The sequence below is a fragment of the Oryctolagus cuniculus genome, chromosome 4, assembly GCF_051225735.1.
Source record: "Oryctolagus cuniculus isolate XC-2025 breed Fujian yellow rabbit chromosome 4, ASM5122573v1, whole genome shotgun sequence".
Taxonomy (NCBI): domain Eukaryota; kingdom Metazoa; phylum Chordata; class Mammalia; order Lagomorpha; family Leporidae; genus Oryctolagus; species Oryctolagus cuniculus.
The window spans coordinates 56,496,360-56,516,961 of NC_142870.1; the positions used below are offsets into that span (position 1 = coordinate 56,496,360).

Consider the following 20,602-nt stretch of genomic DNA (forward strand, 5'->3'; position numbering starts at 1 on the left):
CGTTGGTTGCACAGAGCAATGTCCAGAATTAAGTAAATGAGAAAGCTCCAGAAGAGATTTCCTTAAGATGATGAAATTAGGAGACTATTTGATGGGAGTTTTATTTTTTCTTTCTTTTTTCTAGAAAGCTTTTATTTAATAAATATAAATGTCATAAGTACAACTTTTGCGTTATAACTGTTTTCTCCCAATACCTGCACTCCCACCACCATGATGGAAGTTTTAGACAACAGGCAGAGAGTTTGGGATCAGATTACTGATAAGTAAATAGCAAATCAAACATACAGACAAAATCAGAAAAGAGAAAGCAACTTTAAACTTTTCACTTGTCTCTTATCGCCTTTCACCCCCAGTCACAAAAGCTTGTGCAGGAGATGAAAGCAGCTGTGGTAGCCTACATGTCTCAACTGCGAATGACGTTCACCTGCTTACCAGGTGTAAAGAGTGAATGTTGATCTAACCAAAATTTCGTTACAGCTCCATTGGTGAATGAGATGATGATGGTATTTAAGGAAAGAGTGTGTTTGTGATGGGGGGAGGGGTGGTTTAAAGAAAGCTGAAACTTCATCCTCCCTGGTGGAAAATAAAATTGATAATGAATAAAACTGAAAAATCAAGAAATATACAGTTATTTAGAGAGAAACTGAAACATTCCAAAAGAATCCTCTGAAGAAAAGGAAAGGTGGGGCTTCTGCAGGGGGTGCCATTTTAAAATATTTTATAGTAACTATATCTCTTCAAATTATGTGAAAGTATATGTGATAGAAAAAGAAGTGGCAGGAAGGAGGAGGACCTTTGGATATTCCCACAAGTAGGTCATTAGTCTTTGAATGAGGAAGAGTCCTCCTTCCAGGATACTCAGAATGAACATATTTCTGTTTCACTTAGAGCTAGAACAGCAAGATTATTATCTGGGCAGGATACATAGTAACCAGTGCAGTCTTTTTAATATGATTAAAAACGCTGGCCCTATAATTGACACAGATGTTCAGGTGTGAGTCATTGAAAAATTATCCTTTGTGAAATAAGGCTGGTCCAGGTGAGGCTGGCCTCAAAGAAAGAAAACCTAACATGGAGCAATATGAGCTCAGGTAAGGCAGTGATTGTAATTTTGGACACCAAATTTCCTTTGGCTTAAGTTACCTTGGGCTCAAGTCTCAGCCTCTTGCTTATAAGCCCTCTGTTGCTTTTCTCCATAACCCAGAGCAATGCTTCTGAAACTTGAATGAACTTTGAAGGACTTGTTAAAATACCTCTTCTGCGTCCTGTGTTCATGTCCATGCAGTAGGGCTCAGATTATTCATTTTTAACAGATTCTCATGTGCTTCTTCTGCTTATTGTTGTATTACACTTTGTGTAGCACTAAGTGCAGGATTCTGAGAGGTTCTGATGAACAACAGATTGGTTTGTCAAGAAGGAGTAGTTGTTGGTTTATTGTAAACTATTTCTATAATCAGAAGAGTGTGCAAAATGTATTTGATCAGTTTAAAGACTTTAAAAGGCCCAAAGCACCAATCAGCCAGGTCGAACAATGAAACATGTCAGAGAATCCTTTGGGGTGATTTGGTTAGCTTATATTTTATTTGGTTTTTAGCATCTGAGTTCTTGATTGAAACTATCCTTTAATTTTCCTCTTTTATCCTATTTTTCCTAGTTTAAAATTTATTTACTTGAGAGGTGAAGAGACACAGGAAAAGAGATACAGAGAGCTCCCATTTGTTGATTCATTCCTCAGATGCTTGCAATGGCCCCTGGTGGAAGCTGAAGCTTGTAGCTCATTCCAGGTCTCCTGTGTGAGTAGTAGAACCCCAGTCACTTCAGCCATTACTGCTGCTTCCAAGGGTCTGCATTAGCAGGAAGATAGAGTCAGGAGCCAGAGCTGATTATTGAACCCAGGTACTCTGATGTGGATGTCTTAACTAGCAACTTAAATAGCAGACCAAATGCCTATTTTTTGTTGGTTTTCGAAATAAAGGTTATATAAACCTCAGAAACAGAGCTGAGGATTTTTTTTGTTTTATGTATATTTAAGTAATTTGTGTTAAATTGTAATTAAATTATATAAATATTTTAAATATTTATTTGTTTATTTGAGAGGCGGAATTACCGAGAGAGAGAGGTCTTCCATCTATTGGTTTACTTCTCAAATGACCACAATGGCTGGAGCTGGGCCAATCCAAAGCCAGGAGCCAGGAGCTTCCTCTGGGTCTCCCACATGGGTACTGGGGCCCCAGCACTTGGGCCATCTTCCACTGCTTTCCCAGGCCATGGCGTGAAGCTGGATCAGAAGAGGAGCAGCTGGGACATGAACCAGTGCCTATACGGGATGCTGGTACCACTGGCAGAGGATTAACCTACTATACTACAGCACTGGCCCAATTAAATTATATTAAAAATTTATATGCCTTCAATAGCCAAATATTCTTTTACTATAAGAGGGAAAAGTGTCATAGATGCACACATGTGACTAAACTCCTGACCTAATATCTTTAACAGTTGTAAAACTATTAAACTTTTCTTCTGCTTAAACCAATTTTTATGTCAGTCATATTTTTCTTTTCTTTTTTTTTATTTTTAAAGGTTTATTTCTTAGCGAGAGAGAGAGAGAGAGAGAGAGGGAGAAAGAAAGAGATCCTCTATTTGTTATCATTCCCTAAATGGCTGAAATAGTCAGGGCTGGACCAGGCCAAAGCCAGGAGCCTGGAGCTTCATCAGGGACTCCCACCTGGGTGCAGAAGCCCAAGCATTTGGGCCATCCTCCACTGCCTTCCTAGAAGCATTAGCAGGGAGCTGGATCAGAAGTGGAGCAGCCAGGACTCAAACTGTAGCCTATATGAGGTGCTGGCATCACAGACCATGGCTTAACTCACAATGCAACAATGCTGGCCCCATTAGTCATTTTTCTGAAAATATTTATTATCTAAGTTTTCAAATGTATGTTTCCTTAAAAAATTTCTGATATTTGTTTTTCTTTTATTTTTTAATCCATCTTACAAGTTGGTAAATTTTATTAATTTTTAAATTTCACAATTTTTGGCTCTTTTAGTTGTCTCATATATTTTTAATTTGTCTGCTTATTTTTTATTATTTGTCATTCCTCCCATTAGGAGATGGGGTCTGTGTTTTTTCCACATTAATCTGGGTGGACTTGTGACTGCTTCAACCAATTAGCGTGGAAATGATGCTAAGGTCCTCTGAAACTGGGTCACAAAAGGCCAAGAAGTGCTGCCTTAATTACTGGAGCACTTGCTTTTGGAGTGCTGGCCTATCATGGGAGAAGTCTGATTACCCCAAGACTGCCCTGCTGGAGAGGCTGCACGTCAGCATCGCTGGAAAGCTGTGGTGAGCTTGTCCTTCACCCACCCAGCCATGGGATTCAAGAAAGTGAGATTGGAAGTGGATTTCCTGTCCCCACCATTCAATACATACTGTTTGAGTCACATGGTGGCTTTTAGAGTCATCATAACAGGTCCCACACATCATTGTGCAGAGACAAGTTGTTCTCCCTGTGTCTTGTTAAAATTCCTGAGCACCAGAATGAAGGGATATGGTAACATGCTTGTTTTGTGCCTCTATGCTTCAGCATGGTTCTTTGGATAGATAACAATGATGTTACACATAGGCAGTTGAGAGCCCATTTTTCTCAGTCTTTTGCCACCATTTCCCCATTTATTCACAGCCACTATGTTCAAGGATCAAGAAGTTTGGTTGGATACATAAATGTATACACAGTAACCACTGCCCTCACTTTGACTTGAAGTTGGCTTAGGATCTTTGTGTATGAGTGTGTGCTTTCAATTTGAGAGTAGTCACTGTTTATTATCTGACCAGATTGCAAAAATACCCTGACAGACACCCAATTCTTCCTTGTAATAAGACTGTTGATCTGGCCTTTCTTGTTGCCAGCATCTTTACCCTTTGCAAAATGGGTGGTCTTTTTCTTCATCCTATCTCATGGAGAAGATCATTTGAAGGGCCACAGGAATTTATTAGCTTCATTGAATTCTTTTCCAACAGTCTTGAGCTCATAAATTAGATCTGCCATACAAAGGATACCATATTCTCTGAAGGGACACTTTGACTACGACCTTGTCTAAATAAGATTGGAGTCGGCGAACTCAAAAGGCTTCCATAGTCTTGGCAACTTATGACAAGAGCCTAGGGGGATTACTGAGGCCATAAACAAGAGTGTCAGTTTGTTAATTCAACAACAGGAGTCACTGTGCACTTACTCCTCATGTAGGATCTCTGTCCTTAATGTGTTGTACAATGTGAATTAATGCTATAACTAGTACTCAAACAGTATTTTTCACTTTGTGTTTCTGTGTGGGTGCAAACTGTTGAAATCTTTACTTAATATATGCTAAAGTGATCTTCTGTATATAAAGAGAATTGAAAATGAATCTTGATGTGAATGGAAGGGGAGAGGGAGCGGGAAAGGGGAGGGTTGCAGGTGGGAGGGAAGTTATGGGGGGAAAAGCCATTGTAATCCATAAGCTGTACTTTGGAAATTTGTATTTACTAAATAAAAGTTAAAAAGAAAAAAAAAAGGATACCATATTTACCAAGAGAATGGGCAATCAGAATGTTCTCTGTCAAGGTGCTTATAGATTAGTTCATTTACTGATTTCAGATTTTGGTACTTACTGCCAAACAATATATGGTTCCACAATCCTCAGCATATCAATTGATGTTTTGCTGAGCTTAAAAAGATGCCAGTGATGATTTGGTAAAGGTGAAGAAACTACAACACTTTGGGGCTCACACCATTGCTACATATGATCCTGATGACAAATGCCAATTTGCCTTTTGCAAGTGTATAGAAATTGCCAGCTTTTCTTGCTATCCTTGCCATTCAAACTCCAGCTCTGTGACTCTGTCTGTATTCCTGTGGTAGTCCCTACCTTTTTATAGTTAAGCTTCCTCCTTGAATTTTGAACCAATCTGTGGGTAAACTACTTTCTCAGGCACTTGATGTTCAGCTCTGTAAAATTCCTCCATTTTTTCTTAAGGATTTCTGGCACAGTAGGAATATTCCTTTTTCTTTTCTTCTGCTCCTTCCATGGCTCCAGCCAGAAAAGCCTGACTTAGGATCTTTGTAAACTAACTGCCTGACTTAGAAGAAAAAATTTATCTGTTTATCTCTCTATCTTGTCTATTTATATTTATTTGAAAGAAATAGAGAGGAATTATCTCTCATCTGCTGGTTCACTCACCAAATACCCACAATAGCTGTGGCTGGGCCTGGCCTGAAACCAGGAGTTAGGATCTTAATCCAGGTCTCCTATGTGGGTGGCAGACACCAAAATATTTGAAGCCATCACCTGTTACTTCCTGGTGTGCCCATGAGCAGGAAACTGGAGTTGGGAGGGAGCAGGGTTGAACCCAGGCATTCTGACATAAGATATGGGCATCCCAACTGGTGTCTTAACCACTGCACCAAACATCTTCTCTATACTCAACCACTTTATTTTACTTTTAGAAATTTAAAAAAAAATTATTTTTTATTTGAAAGGCAGAGAGGTTTGGGCCATGCCAAAGCCAGGAGTCTGAAACTCAAACCAGGTCTCTTATGTGGATGGCAGTGACTTAGGTACTTGAGCCATCACATGCTGTTTTCCAGGGTGCACATTAGCAGGAATCAGGATGGAGCCAGGCCTTGAACTCTGTTATGAGATGTGGGCATCCCAAGTGCTGACTTATCCACTGTGTCAAATGCCTGCCCCTCAATCATTCTTTTAAAAAAGGCTTTTATTTTTATTTAAAGGCAGAGTCATATATATATATATATATATATATATATATATATATACACACACACATACATATATTTATACATAGAGAGAGAGAGAAAGAGAGAGATGTCTTCTGTTTGTGGGTTCACTCTGCAAATGGCCATGGCTGTGCCAGGCTGAAGCCAGGAGCTTCATCTGGGTCTTCCACATGAGTGGCAGGGACCCAAATACTTGGGCCACATTCTTCTGCTTTCCCAGGCCCGTTAGCAGGGAGCTGAATTGGAAGTGGAGCATCTGGGACCCCAAGCTGTGCTCACATGGGTTTCTGGTGTTATAGGCATTGAGTTAACCTGCTGCACCACAATGTCATTCTACCCCAATTATGTTAAAGAGTAAAATGTCTCTTGGCTTTTGACTTGGAAGCAGATTATCCCTCTATGATGGATTCATATTTCACAGATTTCGTCTATCAGATAATAAGTTGGGAGACATCGTGTCCCTAACCTAATCCTGTTCTATTCATTTTTTTTTTTTTCTGAAAAGTAAACCAAATAACACTTCAAGAGTACTTTCCCTTGGCATGGACTATTTGCTGAGACAGTTTGCTTTTCTCTTTGTGAAGATCCTAGGAGAAAGGCAACTTTGTAGCCTGGCCAAACATCATGGCTGCCAGAATCAGATTGTACCCGAAGTTCAGCCTTGTCTTTTCCACTAAAGTACTAGAAAGTATCATACAGGTGGTACTTCAATGAAACTGATGAATGATGTCTATTTAATAAGGTCTTTAGAGCTTTTATTTTACCCTCCTGGTCTGTATCAAATAGATCTTTATTTTTTCATACCTTTTCTGAAGAGTTTCCTCTTCTTTATTGCCATGCAGCCAGGTATTCAAATCCTTGCGTAAACTCCTTGGCAATCTATCCTATTTATTGGCAAGTAAAACAGGATATTCAGTAAAGTTGTCTCTGAACTTGGATCACTTACAGAGTTATAAAGTGTGTAAACTTTCATAGGGAAAATTCTGGAGGGAATTAATTGAGATTTGGCAAGGGCAGAAAACTTAGGAGAGTCCAGTTAATTCTATTTCCAACATGTGCTTTGGCTCTTCTTAGCTTCCTCATTTTCTCAGACTATGACAACATGCTGTTCTGCTTTTTTGTCCCCAGACTTGGCTCCCCACCAGTTGTTTTCCATGAAGCACTTACAGTGGTCTACAAGGACCCAGGCATGGTGTGAATGCATAGTTGATGCACAACCTATGTTTGATTGAATGCATACTGAGAAATTTTCTTCCTCACTGAAACCCACTGCCTAAAGAATCAACTCAACTTTCCTTAGTGCAGTCATTCTAGGCAATATATACACTAAGGCAATTGGGTGGCATTCAGAACAGGGAGAGGTGACATGAAGAGGAATGGGTGACAGGGCTGCCTGAAAGTTTAAACACAACATGTCAGATGTAACTGATAATAATTTATGTAAGTTTGTACATACATACAGATGTACTCTAACACATGCATATGAGCAATGGGGGTTTTTAGTGATGATAATTTGCTCTATAGTTTATATTTTGCATTGGGTGCTATTTTTATTTAAAAAACCCATTATTTATTTCTAAATAAATGAAAGGTAAAGTTAAAAAAATTCTTAGTTTCAAAAGTCAGTTAATTACATTCCAACTTCTTGTGTCACTAAAAAGTCTATTGAGACCAGTGTTTAACCAAAAATGAAGACAAGCTATTAAAATTGTTCCTCAAGAGAAGGTAGCTTGCTTCCCCTCTGGTGCTGGAAGCTCTGCCATGAACAAGACAGCAAGTGGGGTCGTGTGCTGGCAGAAGGGCAATGCTCAGGGCTGCCACATGGGTCCAAGTGACCTCTGGGCACTGAAGGAGCTGCTGTGTGAGGGAGCCTGATCTCAGGGACAGCCTCAGAGCTAATTTTATGAGAAGGGGTCAGACCTGAGAGTGGAAGTCTAAGTTGTAGTTTGTGAACAAAAATCACTTAATGAGAACTCTTTAAAATTGTTTTCCCTGACACAAAAGTTAAATCTTGGGAAAACACTAATTTGAGACACTGGGCAATGCCAAAGGCGAGCCTTCCCAGATTTGTGTCTTCCACTCACCACATCCCACTCTCTCAACTCCTCTTGACATAACGGAAGGGGAAACTCTAAAGACATTTCAATGAGATCACGCTTAAAAATTCCAATCCCTGTGGATTCTGGCCAGCTCTCACACTCATAACATTTTGCCTTCTGAGCTCTCAGCTTCAACTCTACTGAAAGTTTCCTTGCTCTTTCTGGAGCACTCGGCTCCACTCTCTTGTTCGGGCTTCTGCAATGGGTGCTTCCTCTCTTTTGCCCTAGATATTCACATGGCTCATCCTCTGGCTTAACTTAGGTCTTTCCCTGACCCCTCTTTCAGAGGCTTTGCTTGATCAGACTGCCTCCTCTGCCCCGTTTAACACTCCCTCCTATCTGATAGTCTACTTAGTATACCAGGGAATTCCGAAAGTTCATGAGAAAAAGGAATTAAAAGAAAATGCAAATTTTGCACAAACTTTTTGGAGTCCCCTTTTATGTCTTTTTACCGTCTGTCCCACTGTGGAGTGAGTTTTCCTGAGAGCAGAAGTATTGCCTTTTGTGAACACTGATGTGTCCCAGTGCTTGAAATAGAGTCTAGTATGTAGCTGGTGTAAACAGTTTTTATGCAATGGATGAGAGAATGAATGAATAAATGAGAGTACTTAAAAAACAGTTATTATGAAACAATAGTCATTGCTGAAGCATTTATAAATGCTCCTTGAGCACATAGCCTCAACACTGAGGATTTCTTTATACAAATACTTAACTTACATAAATTGAGCTTTAAAGAAATTAAGAGAAAGGAGGAGAAAAGAAAGGGACCAGGACTAGAGAGACAGGGAGGTGGGCAGACATACTGGGTAAGGTTAGGATGATAAGTGCAGTGGTTATTTGTCCCCTGCAGCAGTCAAAAGATTTAATTAAGCCCCAAACAGTCAATGTCTTTGGTGAAAATCCAAGAAAAGATTATATGCATGAGTTTAAGGATTTCCCTGAACAAAAAGAATGATATGAAAAAGAATTTCAAGGCACTTGGTAAGCGAATGGTGAAGGATTTGTTGACATGCTCAATGTAGGAATTGAGAAAGTAATCAAAAGCCCTAGAGAAATATTAGAGGAACTGATAAGATCACTTTCAGAAAAAAATTGAACTCTATGGGGGACTTATGGGGTTTTCAAGGGTAATTTGCATTAAATGAGATTTTCACTTTGTAGGCTGACACACCTAATCCTGGAGCAAGTGACTTGGTTATGAGAGGAAAAGAAAGATTAGGAGTTGATCTAGGTAGGCACTAAAACTGGTAGGGTTGATAGAGGAAGATATTTACGATGGAAGCAGTTCTGTAGCTCACCTATCATTCCAGCTGGTAAGTACTTAGGAAGGACCTTGATTTTGACCAGACCAAACTATCAGAAGTTGTGAAATCCAAGTACCTTTATCTGGTTTATTGTCACTTCTGTATTACAGAGAATAAAGATATTGAGTATGGGCTGTCAATTTCCTTGTTTCTTGTATGGTTGTGATTCATTAGGATTTTCCAGTGAGTATTACATGAACTAAACTTCTTATCTTTGTGCATATCAGTGCCATTGGAAGCCATTTTGTGATTTGTATGTGAGTGTTGTCCTCTTCAAAGATTTTTAAGTTTCTAACTCACTTGACCATGCATTCTTCACATAATCTTACCTCTGCAGGTCTTAAGTGGGAATGCATGTTCACAACTATGAGAGGAAGTGACAATAGGAGTGAAGGGAAGGTGTAAGGAGCTGGAGATCACGTAAAAGATTTGGCATGCTCCAGGAAAAACAAGAAAGTTTTTTTTTTTTTTTCTTTTAAATTAGCTTAAAGTTGAGGTGAAGGTGAATTTGTTTCTGCATGATTGTAGTGTACTTTTGGTCTCTCCTTTTGTGTTAGGTGGATTTGTTTGGGTGTGTTAGGGTGGGGCAAATGAAATGCATGGACCTTGATGAGTGATTGGTTCACACTAACTTGTGTTCTAACCCTGAGAAATCACTGATGCTTTTTTCCCTTTTTTTAAAAATGAACTGATTTATTTTTATTTGAAAGTCAGAGTTACACAGAGAGAGGAGAGGCAGAGAGAGAGAGAGAGAGAGAGAGAGAGAGAGAGGTCCTCCATCCGGTGGTTCACCTCCCAGTTGGCCGCAACGGCTGGAACTGCGATGATCTAAAAGCCAGGAGCCTCCTCCGGGTCTCCCATGTGGGTGCAGGGGCCCAAGGACCTGGGCCATCCTCCACAGCTTTCCCAGGCCATAGCAGAGAACTGGATCAAAAGTGGAGGAGCTGGGCCTCGAACCAGCGCCCATATGGGATGCTGGCACTTTAGGCCAGGGCATTAGCCCACTGTGCCACAGCGCCGGCCCTACCTTTTTTATTTTTCAAGAGGAGGGTAGGTAATAGACATCACCTGTGTGGCATAGGAAGCTATGTTTGTAGTATCCTCATAAATTCTGAAATCTGTTAACTGACCTAGGCCTAGTCTTCACTGTAAGATTTCCTGGTCTATTTTCTCTCCCCATTTTTCACTGTAAGATTTCCTCTCTCTCTTTCTCTCATACATACATACACTCCAACGCGAAAGGATATAGCCTTTTGTTAACCTGAAACATTTTATAAAGAACACAATGAAGTAAAATAGTAATACAATTTAGTCTGTGAGGATTATCACTGTGGAAAAATTGTGATCAAATGTCTAAATTTTCTCCATTATCTATGTCAATAAGGAAAATAGCTTCCTCATTTTCTTTCCCTTTTGTTCAGTTTTTAATGATTATAGAGAATTTTAGGTTTTGTTATAACACAGACTGACTGTCATGACAATTATCAGTTAAAATAAAATGAATGACCAAAAAAAGTTCAGCCCAAGAGATATACAATGTAGTTTACTGATGGAAAAGACACAGTCCTTAAACCACTGGGATTGAAATTTCATGGTCTCTGAGGATGACTCACTGCTTAGCTGTGTCATGAGTTTCATTCTGAAATGAAATACACTGTGTGGTTTCATTTGAGGCTTCGTGTTGATGCAAAAAGGAAATGAGCCCATATTGGGAAGTTAGGCTGAAATATATATATATGTATATACATATATATAAATAATGAATAAAGAGTCAAGCCATTGTGCTGTCATCCTCCTTACCTGTTTTCAGGCGTTACCAGATTGATCAATAGTTAGATAGCTCCTGTCTGTCTCCTTCACTTGGCTGAGAATTCATAGAGGGCAGGGACTGGATTAAGCAAACAAAGTCCTTGGAGAACAGCTGTGAAATGAACCAGTGAACATTATCTCTAATATTTTTTAACCTATCCTTAACTCAAATCTTCATTTAATTAATTAATTTTTTAAAAGATTTATTTATTTACTTGAGAGCAGAGTTAGAGGGAGAAGGAGAGGCAGAGAGAGAGAGAGAGAGAGAGAGAGAGAGGTCTTCCATTCGCTGGTTCACTCCCCAGTTGGCCACAATGGCTGGAGCTGTGCTGATCTGAAGCCAGGATCCAGGAGCTTCTTATGGGTCTCCCACGTGCGTGCAGGGGCCCAAGGGCTTGGGACATCTTCTACTGCTTTCCCAGGCCATAGCAGAGAGCTGGATCAGAAGTGGAGCAGCTGGGACGTGAACCAGCTCCCCAATGGGATGCTGGCACTTCAGGTGGTGGCTTTACCCACTAAGCCATTGTGCTGGCCCCTAATTAATTTTAAAAGCAGAGAGACAGTGATCCGGTGGGTGGAGGGAGGGAGAAGGGGGGAGAGAGAGAGAAACAGAGAGACAGAGGAGGAGAGAGAGATATCTCTCCCATCAACAGGCTCACTTTCCAAGTACCTTCAGAGGCCAGATTTGGGCCAGGCCAAATCTGGGAGCTGAGAACACAACCCACATCTTCAAGAACTTGGAAGGGAGGTCATTTGTCAGGGAAGCAGATACTTGCCTTAACAGGAAGCCAGAATCAGGAGTGAAGCCAGAACTTGAACCCAGGCACTTGATTTGAAATATGAGCATCTTGAGTGGCATCTTAACTGCTGTGCTGAATGCCTGCCTTGGATTAATCATTTTAAGTTAACTTTATGGTTATTTCAATTTCTTTCCACATTTTTTAAAGATTTTTTTTTATTCATTTGAAAGAGTTACAGAGAGGAAGAGGAAGAATAGAAGGAGACACACACACACACACACACACACACACCCCTTCTATCTGGTGGTTCACTCTCTAAATGACCACAATGGCTGGGGCTGGATCAAGCCAAAGCTAGGAACCTGGAGCTTATTCCAGGTCTCCCAAGTGGATGCAGGGGTACAAGCATTTGGACCATCTTCTCCTGCTTTTCTAGGTGCTTTAGCAGAGAGCTGGATCAGAAATGGAGCAGCTAGGTCTCATCTAACTGGCACCCATACAGGATGCCGATGTTGCAGGTGGAGGATTAACCTACTAACACTGCAATGCTGGCATCCCATATTTTTGAGATATGTAAAAATGTTCTAGACTTTGTTTCAAGGATACTAAATTTGGTATCTTATTTCAGGGACTTCATACTCTTAGGGTGAGGAACAATTCAGAAAGGAGAACTCTTAGGTAACCAAAGAAATTAGAGAATAAAAGGTTGTATATAGCCAAATGTCCAACAGAATTGTGAAGTGGTCTAGCTTATATACATAAATTTTTAAAAAATATTTTACTTATTTATTTGACAGGCAGAGTTACAGAAAGTGAGAGAGAGAGACAAAGGTCTTCCCTCCATTGGTTCACTCCCTAAGTGGCCATAACTGCTGGAGCTGCACCGATCCGAAGCCAGGAGCCAGGTGCTTCTACCTGGTCTTCCATGCGGGTACATGGGCCCAAGCACTTGGGCCATCCTCCACTGCTTTCCCAGGCCACAGCAGAGAGCTGGACTGGAAGAGGAGCAACTGGGACTAGAACCGGTGCCCATATGGGATGCTGGCACCGCAGGCAGAGGATTAACCTAGTGTGCCATGGCACCGGCCCCTATATACATAAATTTTTAAGTCAGCCTAGGACTGAAACTGTTTTCACCATTACCAGCTCTGAGACTCTGCTGGTCATTTGACCTAATCCCAGTTTACCCATTTGCAAAATGGGAATGATAACAATAATAAACTGCAAGGTTGTTATGAAGATTAAGTAATATCTTTCACATACATAATAATCTAACAGCAGTGCCAGATCAGTACGTCTGAGTTCTTAGTGATAGAAGGTGAGAATGGAAAGGACTGTGAAAACAGCTCCAGGCACTGAGTTTCTTTTAAAATTTCTGCTGTTAAGACTAGTGTCTGCTAATAATAACTGATAGAATTAAAAGGGAGAGAATGATCCAACATGGGAAGCAGAATACACAGCAGACTAATAGGATGGCAGATGTCCTAAACAGCACTCTGGCCTCAGAATCAGCCCTTAAGGCATTCAGATCTGGCTGAAAAGCCCATGAGAGTTTCGCAGGTGTGGAAAGCCAAGACACTGTGGCAAAAACAAACAAACAAACAAACAACAAAACAAAACAAAACAAACCTAAATGAAAAATCTCCGTGGGTGAGATCCCAGCGGAAAGAACGGGCCATCAAAGAAGGAGATACCTTTCTCTGAAGGGAGGAGAGAACTTCCACTTTGACTATGACCTTGTCTAATTAAGATCAGAGTTTGTGAACTCAAGAGGCTCCCACAGCCTTGGCAATTCATGAGAAGAGCCTTGGGTGACTACTGACATCATAAGAAACAATGTCAATTGTTAAATCAACAACAGGAATCACTGTGTACTTGTTCCCCATGTAGGATCTCTGTCCTTAATGTGTTATACTATGCGAATTAACGGTATTACTACTACTCAAACGGTACTTTATACTTTGTGTATCTGTGTGGGTGCAAACTGTTGACATCTTTACTTAGTATATACTAAATTGATCTTCTGTATATAAAGATAATTGAAAATGAATCTTGATGAAGAATGGGATGGGAGATGGGATGGTTGCAGGTGGGAGGGAGGTTATGTGGGGAAAAACTGCTATAATCCAAAAGTTTTACTTTCAAAATTTATATTTATTAAATAAAAGTTAAAAAGTTTTGCTGTTACTCCATGTAAAATATAATGTTTTACTAAAAGATAGCATTTGTTATTTGTAGATCACCATATAATTGGCAGGCTTTGGTAATAAACATTGATATCTATACTTGCTTTGGCAAACTTTACTGAAGTAAATATTTTGAATGCTCTTAAAAGAACACAGATGAAGGCCGGCGCCGCGGCTCACTAGGCTAATCCTCCACCTTGCGGCGCCGGCACACCAGGTTCTAGTCCCGGTTGGGGCACCGGATTCTGTCCCGGTTGCCCCTCTTCCAGGCCAACTCTGCTGTGGCCTGGGAGTGCAGTGGAGGATGGCCTAAGTACTTGGGTCCTGCACCCCATGGGAGACCAGGATAAGTACCTGGCTCCTGCCATCGGATCAGCGCGGTGCGCCGGCCGCAGAGGCCATTGGAGGGTGAACCAACGGCAAAGGAAGACCTTTCTCTCTGTCTCTCTCTCTCACTGTCCACTCTGCCTGTCCAAAACAAACAAACAAACACCCACAGATGAGAATCCAGAGAGCTGTTTAATTTTTGACAACCTTGTCCAAATTATAGCCATGCCATCGAGAGGTATATTTGTACTTTTAGAGAATAACACTTTTGATTCTGAGGAAAAAATACTAAGAGAATAGCTGAAGAAATCTTTGAAGTTCAAAAATTTTTCAAAATTGAATTGCCATTTTTTGACCTATATAAATATTTTCTTTCCTTTTGGAATGTGGATACGAATCTTTTAGAGGAGATCCACTTTTCTCTGCCTTATATTAGCTGTTTGTCTTGTGTTTTATTGAGAATGAGGCCAGACTAAGTGAACACTCTCAGTATCTCCGGAGAGGTTCCCTGGTTGTCCTTTTCCCCACCTCAGAATCAGGTAATCTGGTCTTTGGCTTGTCAAGAGCACTGCTGTTGATTCTGTCACTGCTCACCTTCTGTCAGCATTGTTCCATCCTCTCAGTCCTATTTTTCTTGTATCTTTAATCTCTCCTCCTCTGCCCACAAATATGGTCAGGGCCCTCCTTATCCTAAAATAACCCTCTTCTGACCCTGCTACTGGAGCAGGCTACTGCCTTATCTCTCTTCCGTTTGCCACCACACTTCTAAAAGAATACAAATTCTGCTTTCACTTCCTGTTCACATGTTCACTTCTCAACCCCTTGTCAAATGGCGTCTACCCTTCTACAAAATCTCCTTCTCGATGGGGAGTTGCCAGGAATTTCACATCCTACAAGTCTAACAGTCTTTCTCAGTCCTCATAGTTTTTGTCCTCTTTCAGGAGATTTTACTTTTTGAAACTTTCTCTTTCTGTGGCTTCTGCGACCCTAGCCTGCTGGTTCTTTTAGCTTTCTGAGAACTTCTCCATCTCCATCACTAGCTCATTTTTCTTCTTTCTGCTGCAAGTGAGGACATTCTCTTCTCTAAATCTTTGCCTTGGGTAACTTCTTGTTCATTGACTTGGTGTTGCACTCAAATTCCTTTAATCTATTTGTCTTCATCTCAAAAATCTTTATCCAGATGATTCCAAAATCTATGAATTTCCAACTACTGATAGAACTTTCTTACTCAGATAACCAGTCAGGATCTCAAACCCAGCATATGTAAAATGAAGGCCGTTAACTTACATTCACCGAACTCCAAATTTCATCTGTTTTTTGTTTTGTTAATGATACTACTATTAATGAGTCATCTTTCAAAATTCACAGCTCAGTTTTTATTCTTCCTCTCTTCTCATACTCCATGCTTTGTATGTTGTAGAATATGTTGTGGGGTAACTTGTAGATTCTATAGACTTTGTAGGGCACGGGGGTGGAGTGCGGGGGAAAAGCTATTTGGAGTCAGATAAATCTGAGTTCATATGGTTTTGCTACTCTCTACTCTTTTGGCCTTGAGCGAGTTACATAAGCTCACAAATATTGGTATACTCATGTATAAAACAAAAACAACATTCCCTACATGGATGATTGAGAGGATCTGATTAGAGCTGTATGGTTTATATGTAATCTTAGTAAGGAATAAATTCGTTCTTTTCCTCAGTGCTTGTTATATCTACATACCCACCTTTCTTTTCCATTAAATGGAATCGCATGTATCGGGGGACTTCACACAGTTCCTCACATGCATGTGCTCATCACTTGTTCTTTTCCTTTCCTTCCTTCCTTCTGCTTTTGCCCCCTCAGTTCAGGCCTGCAGTGCTTCTTGTCTGGACAGTTATTGTGGCTCTCTACTTGGCTCTGGCTCCTGCTCCCAACATTTGTACTTGCCCCACACACTGCTGGCTGGGTCACCATTCTTAGGCATGCTCTGATTAGGACACTCTTTTGCTCAAAACCTCCAGTGTTTCATCATTTACAGGAAGATGAAATAGGAAAACATGTAATACAAGTGTCTGTGGTGACACTTTCCCTGATCAACACTTGGAACTGTTCTCTCCTTTGACCCCACACAGAATTTGCACCTCTCATCTTCACCTTTTACCATTTTAATGGTTGTTCACACTTATCCACAGCACTCTCCAAGAGGCTGTGTGTAATTAATATGTTGATTTTTTTTAAATAGCTGGTCTATTAAGCCCTTAATATCTTTTGGGTAAAATAAATACAGCTTTGATACACAGACCTACTGTTGAAACTGAAATCTTTGATTAGAGGAGAAAGAGAAAATAAGAGGGATAATAATAATAGTAAATTGAGAAAGAAAGGCAATTTAGTTGAGGTATGAGGTAATTACTGGGATTGGATCAGAAAAGTAGACTATGCAAAGAAGTATGTGTTTTAAGGAAAGTAATAATTAGAATCATGTTGACAGAGGGAAGGAGTTTTGAAAACAGCCATTCTAATTCTTAACAACAGTATAATGCTCAATATTCCAAGGATTTGTGGGCAAACTGCCATATATTTGAAAATAGAGGAAACATCCTGGAAGGAGTGGGATGTGGTAAAGAGAGGAAATGACAGTGTGCTGGAAGTTGTAAGTCATCACATGAGCACCCCAAGTCCCAGCATGTGTCAGGCAGGCTGACGGTATCCATCCTGTTGCTATATACAGACAGAGCTAGAGTGGCCTGAGTACTTGGAGGAGTTTTGGGTTTGGGGACTTGAAGTGTTGAGTACTGATGGTGCTCAATAAAAGTTTGTCAGTGGATGGAACACAGATTTGTGATACAACATCTGAGTGAGATTCTTCCAGAACGAGTTCTAAGAGTAGGGTCCGCAACTCCAAAAATGCTTAGGTTTGCCAGGTCACTCAATGTCATTGGGTCAAGTAGGCTTGACTGGGTAGGTTCAATAATAATTATATCCAACTCTTCCAGAAGCCATTTATTTATTTGTTTATTTTTTGGTAAGGTTTAGGATTTATTTGGAAAGTAAGAAGAATACACAGGAATGTGAGGGCTTTATTTAAGGGAGGTGGGCTAAGAAGGCTGAATGGGGACGTGCATACCAACCACTTCCAGGGTTGTCGGTAGCCTTAGACAGAGAGTACACTCAAGAGAACAGGGTGTGCCCAGAAAGAAACCATTTATTTCACAACCTTAAATCATAAGTGAGAACTTGGATGGAGCTCAAGAAGGCTGTTGAGTAGCCACATTAAGTATGAATTTAAAAATTTTCTCTGAGATGACACAATAGCAGTTGAATCCTGATCGGCCCTCTTTTCTAATTATGACAGCATCCATCTAGGTGGTTGAAAAAGTTCTACTTCATCACAAATTAGTTAAAAAGCATCATGTTCAAAACACATTTTAAAGTATAATATACAATGTTGATGGCTCCATTGAGCACTTTTTGAAAATCAGGAGGCAGTCTCTGAGAGAACGTGATTCTGGTGAATTCTGTGTAAGTTGCTTGTATTCAGGGTTTGTAATGGCTCAGGCCATTATTGTCATCCCTTGTAGCGTTGTGTGTCTTAAATTTAAACACATTCCAATAATCCAGAGAAAATTTTATCATCAAATACACCTTTGTAAATATAGTGAGCAATAACAGAAGAAATGTCTAAACTATGAGTAATAATTTTTTAATTCAAATGTTAAGATTAAAAAAGTCTGGTTAACTTCTTTCTCCCAAATGGTTGTTTTTGCTTTTAAAAATTTAAAATTGTGACAGTGAACTGTTTCAAATGATACTTTTCAAGCTTTTCTTTTGTTTCACTCTAGTTTCTCATAGGATATAGGCCTCGTTGTATAATGTTCTGAAATTTCTTTTGAGGGAAACATCAAGGTATTTTATTTGGTCTTTTAAAGTTGAACTTTTCACTGAATTCCAGTGCTCTTCCTTAAAATTTCCATGATTAGCTTTTCAATAATTCTGTCAGTATCATGGACTCACATTATTATTCCAGGACATCTTGAAAGAAAGTCCCAAAACTTAGACATTAAATCTCCAAAATGCTAAGAGAAACTCTTTCAGTCAGCTTCTGAGAACAGCCTTCTGTTGATTTACTGCTTGTTTGGCAGGATATTGCAATCATGCTTTCCACTACCAGGTTCATGTGGGAAAACTCAGGAGCCACTCCATAACTGTCACATCTGTGGACCATTTCAGATTTTTCTGAATTTCCCTCATTATTGTCTGTATTTTCACTGGTTTCAAGTTTACTCATCAAACTTCCTGTTTTTAACCACTCATCCATGTTCCCAGTTGAAAATATAATTTGAAACTGTTCACTTGAAAAACTTAAATGTAGTATAACTTTACAACACAAAACCCCTTCAGAATTTGGGGTTATTTTTTGTTATGGGAGAATACACCATGTTTAGAGAAAGAACCAAACAAAGGTACTGTATTTATAAATAAAAAGTATTTGATCTCAAATTATAATAGTACTTTAATCTGTGGGAATTGTGTGTGAGTGTGTATATTTAAAAGTTAAAAAATGAGTTTTTAAAATATTAAATTTATTTTGCAAGGACAGATAAAATCCTCACTGATTCTTTAAAACATTTCTTTAAAAATTTTACTTATTTTAGAGGGAGGGAGGGAGGGAGGGAAGGAAAGAGAGAGAGAGAGAGAGAGAGAGAGAGAGAGAGATCTGCTATTTCACTCCCTAAATGCCCACAAGTGCTGGAGCTGGTCTCTGCAGAAACTGGAAACTAGTGACACAATGCAGATCTCACATATGGGTGACAGGGACCTAGTTACTTGAGCCATCGCTGCTTCCTCTCAGAGTCTGGATTATCAGGAAGCTGGAGCCAGGAGACAGAGCCAGGTATCAAACCCAGCTTCTCTGATGTGTAATATAGGCATCTTAACTGGTGTCTTAACCACTAGTCCACATTCTCTACACCTCAACTCCTATCAATAATTCTTAATAGTGCAGACTCATTAAAAACAAAATAAGAGACGAGCATTGTAGTGCAGTGGGTTAAGCAGCTGCTTGCAATGCTGTCATGCTCTGTTGGAGAACCAGTTTGTCCTGGCTGCTCCACATCTGGTCCAGATGTGCTAATGCACCTGGGAAAGCAGCTGAAGATGGCCCAAATACTTGAACCTCTGCCACTATGTGGACTTCCTGGCTCCAGGCTTTGCTGTTGAGGGCGTTTGAGGAATGAAGCAGCAGATGGAATATCTCTTTCTTCCTCTCTCTCTCTCTCTCCCTCACTCTCTGACTCTGCCTTTCAATTAAATAAATAAATCTTTAGAAACAAAACAAACAAGACCAAAGTGTAAAGACTGCGGACTTGCTTAGAGATTATGTAACCTGGTAAACCAGCACTGTTCTTCCCACCATGTCACTATAAGCTTTTCTCATCTTAGATGTTTTCAGCTTTCCTTATTGTAAGAGTGATGTTTATACTATATTATGTTACTCACTCTGATTGGAGCAAGGATGATAATTTGGCCAGCCTGGACAAACCAGTTGATCTTTTCTGTAGTTAGGGAATTGGGGCTAATACCTTCCAATTTAGTTGCTACATTTTGCAGTAGTCAGAATTCCAACATATCTCTATCTCTAATCTCCCTTTTTCTGGATGTAATGTAACCTATAGCTACTTTGGAAAAGACGTACTGTCCAAAAATATTCGTTAATACCTTCTGGAGACTAATCTGCTCTTTTGCAAATTAAGCACAGACTACTTTTGTCTTTTTAAATTCTTGCATTTCCTTTTTGCTTTTTAATTCTTCTTTCAAGCTTTTCACTATCATCTCTTGTTTCCGTTTTGGTGCTTATCCAAGAATACAAGAACAGCCAAGAGGCTCCCTAGATCTGCTCCTCTTCTGGGTCCAAACCATTTGTTTTAAAGGACTTGTTTATATATTTGAGTAGCAGAGTTACAGAGACAGAGACAGATTTTCTGTATGTTGGCTCATTCCCCAAATGGCTGCTATGGCCAAGGTAGAAGCCAGGAGCCTGGAACTCCATCCTGATCACCCACCCATGTGGGTGGTAGGGGCCCAAGCACTTGGGCCACTTTGCAGTGCTTTCCTAGGTGAATTAGCAGGGAATTGGATTGAAAGTGGAGCAGCTGAGTCTGGAACTGGAACTCATACAAGATGTTGGCATTGCAGTGGCTGCTTACTCCCTGTGTCACAACTCCTGCCATGGATTCACACCTTTTATATTGGCTTTTCAAAATGTTTTAGTTGAAGGTGTACCACATAGAGTGTTGAGGATATATGTTGATTGCTGAGAATATATTGATTTCCCAACACATATGAGGGTTCTTCAGAAGTTCATGGAACATATGTATCAAGAAAG

At 40.0% G+C, this 20,602-nt stretch overlaps 1 pseudogene; it reads right to left on the reverse strand.

Moving 5' to 3' along the window:
• Positions 1-18,535, reverse strand: part of LOC138849518 (carboxy-terminal domain RNA polymerase II polypeptide A small phosphatase 2 pseudogene) — a 43,367-nt pseudogene extending 24,832 nt beyond the window's left edge.
• Between the last annotated feature and the right edge of the window lie 2,067 nt (positions 18,536-20,602).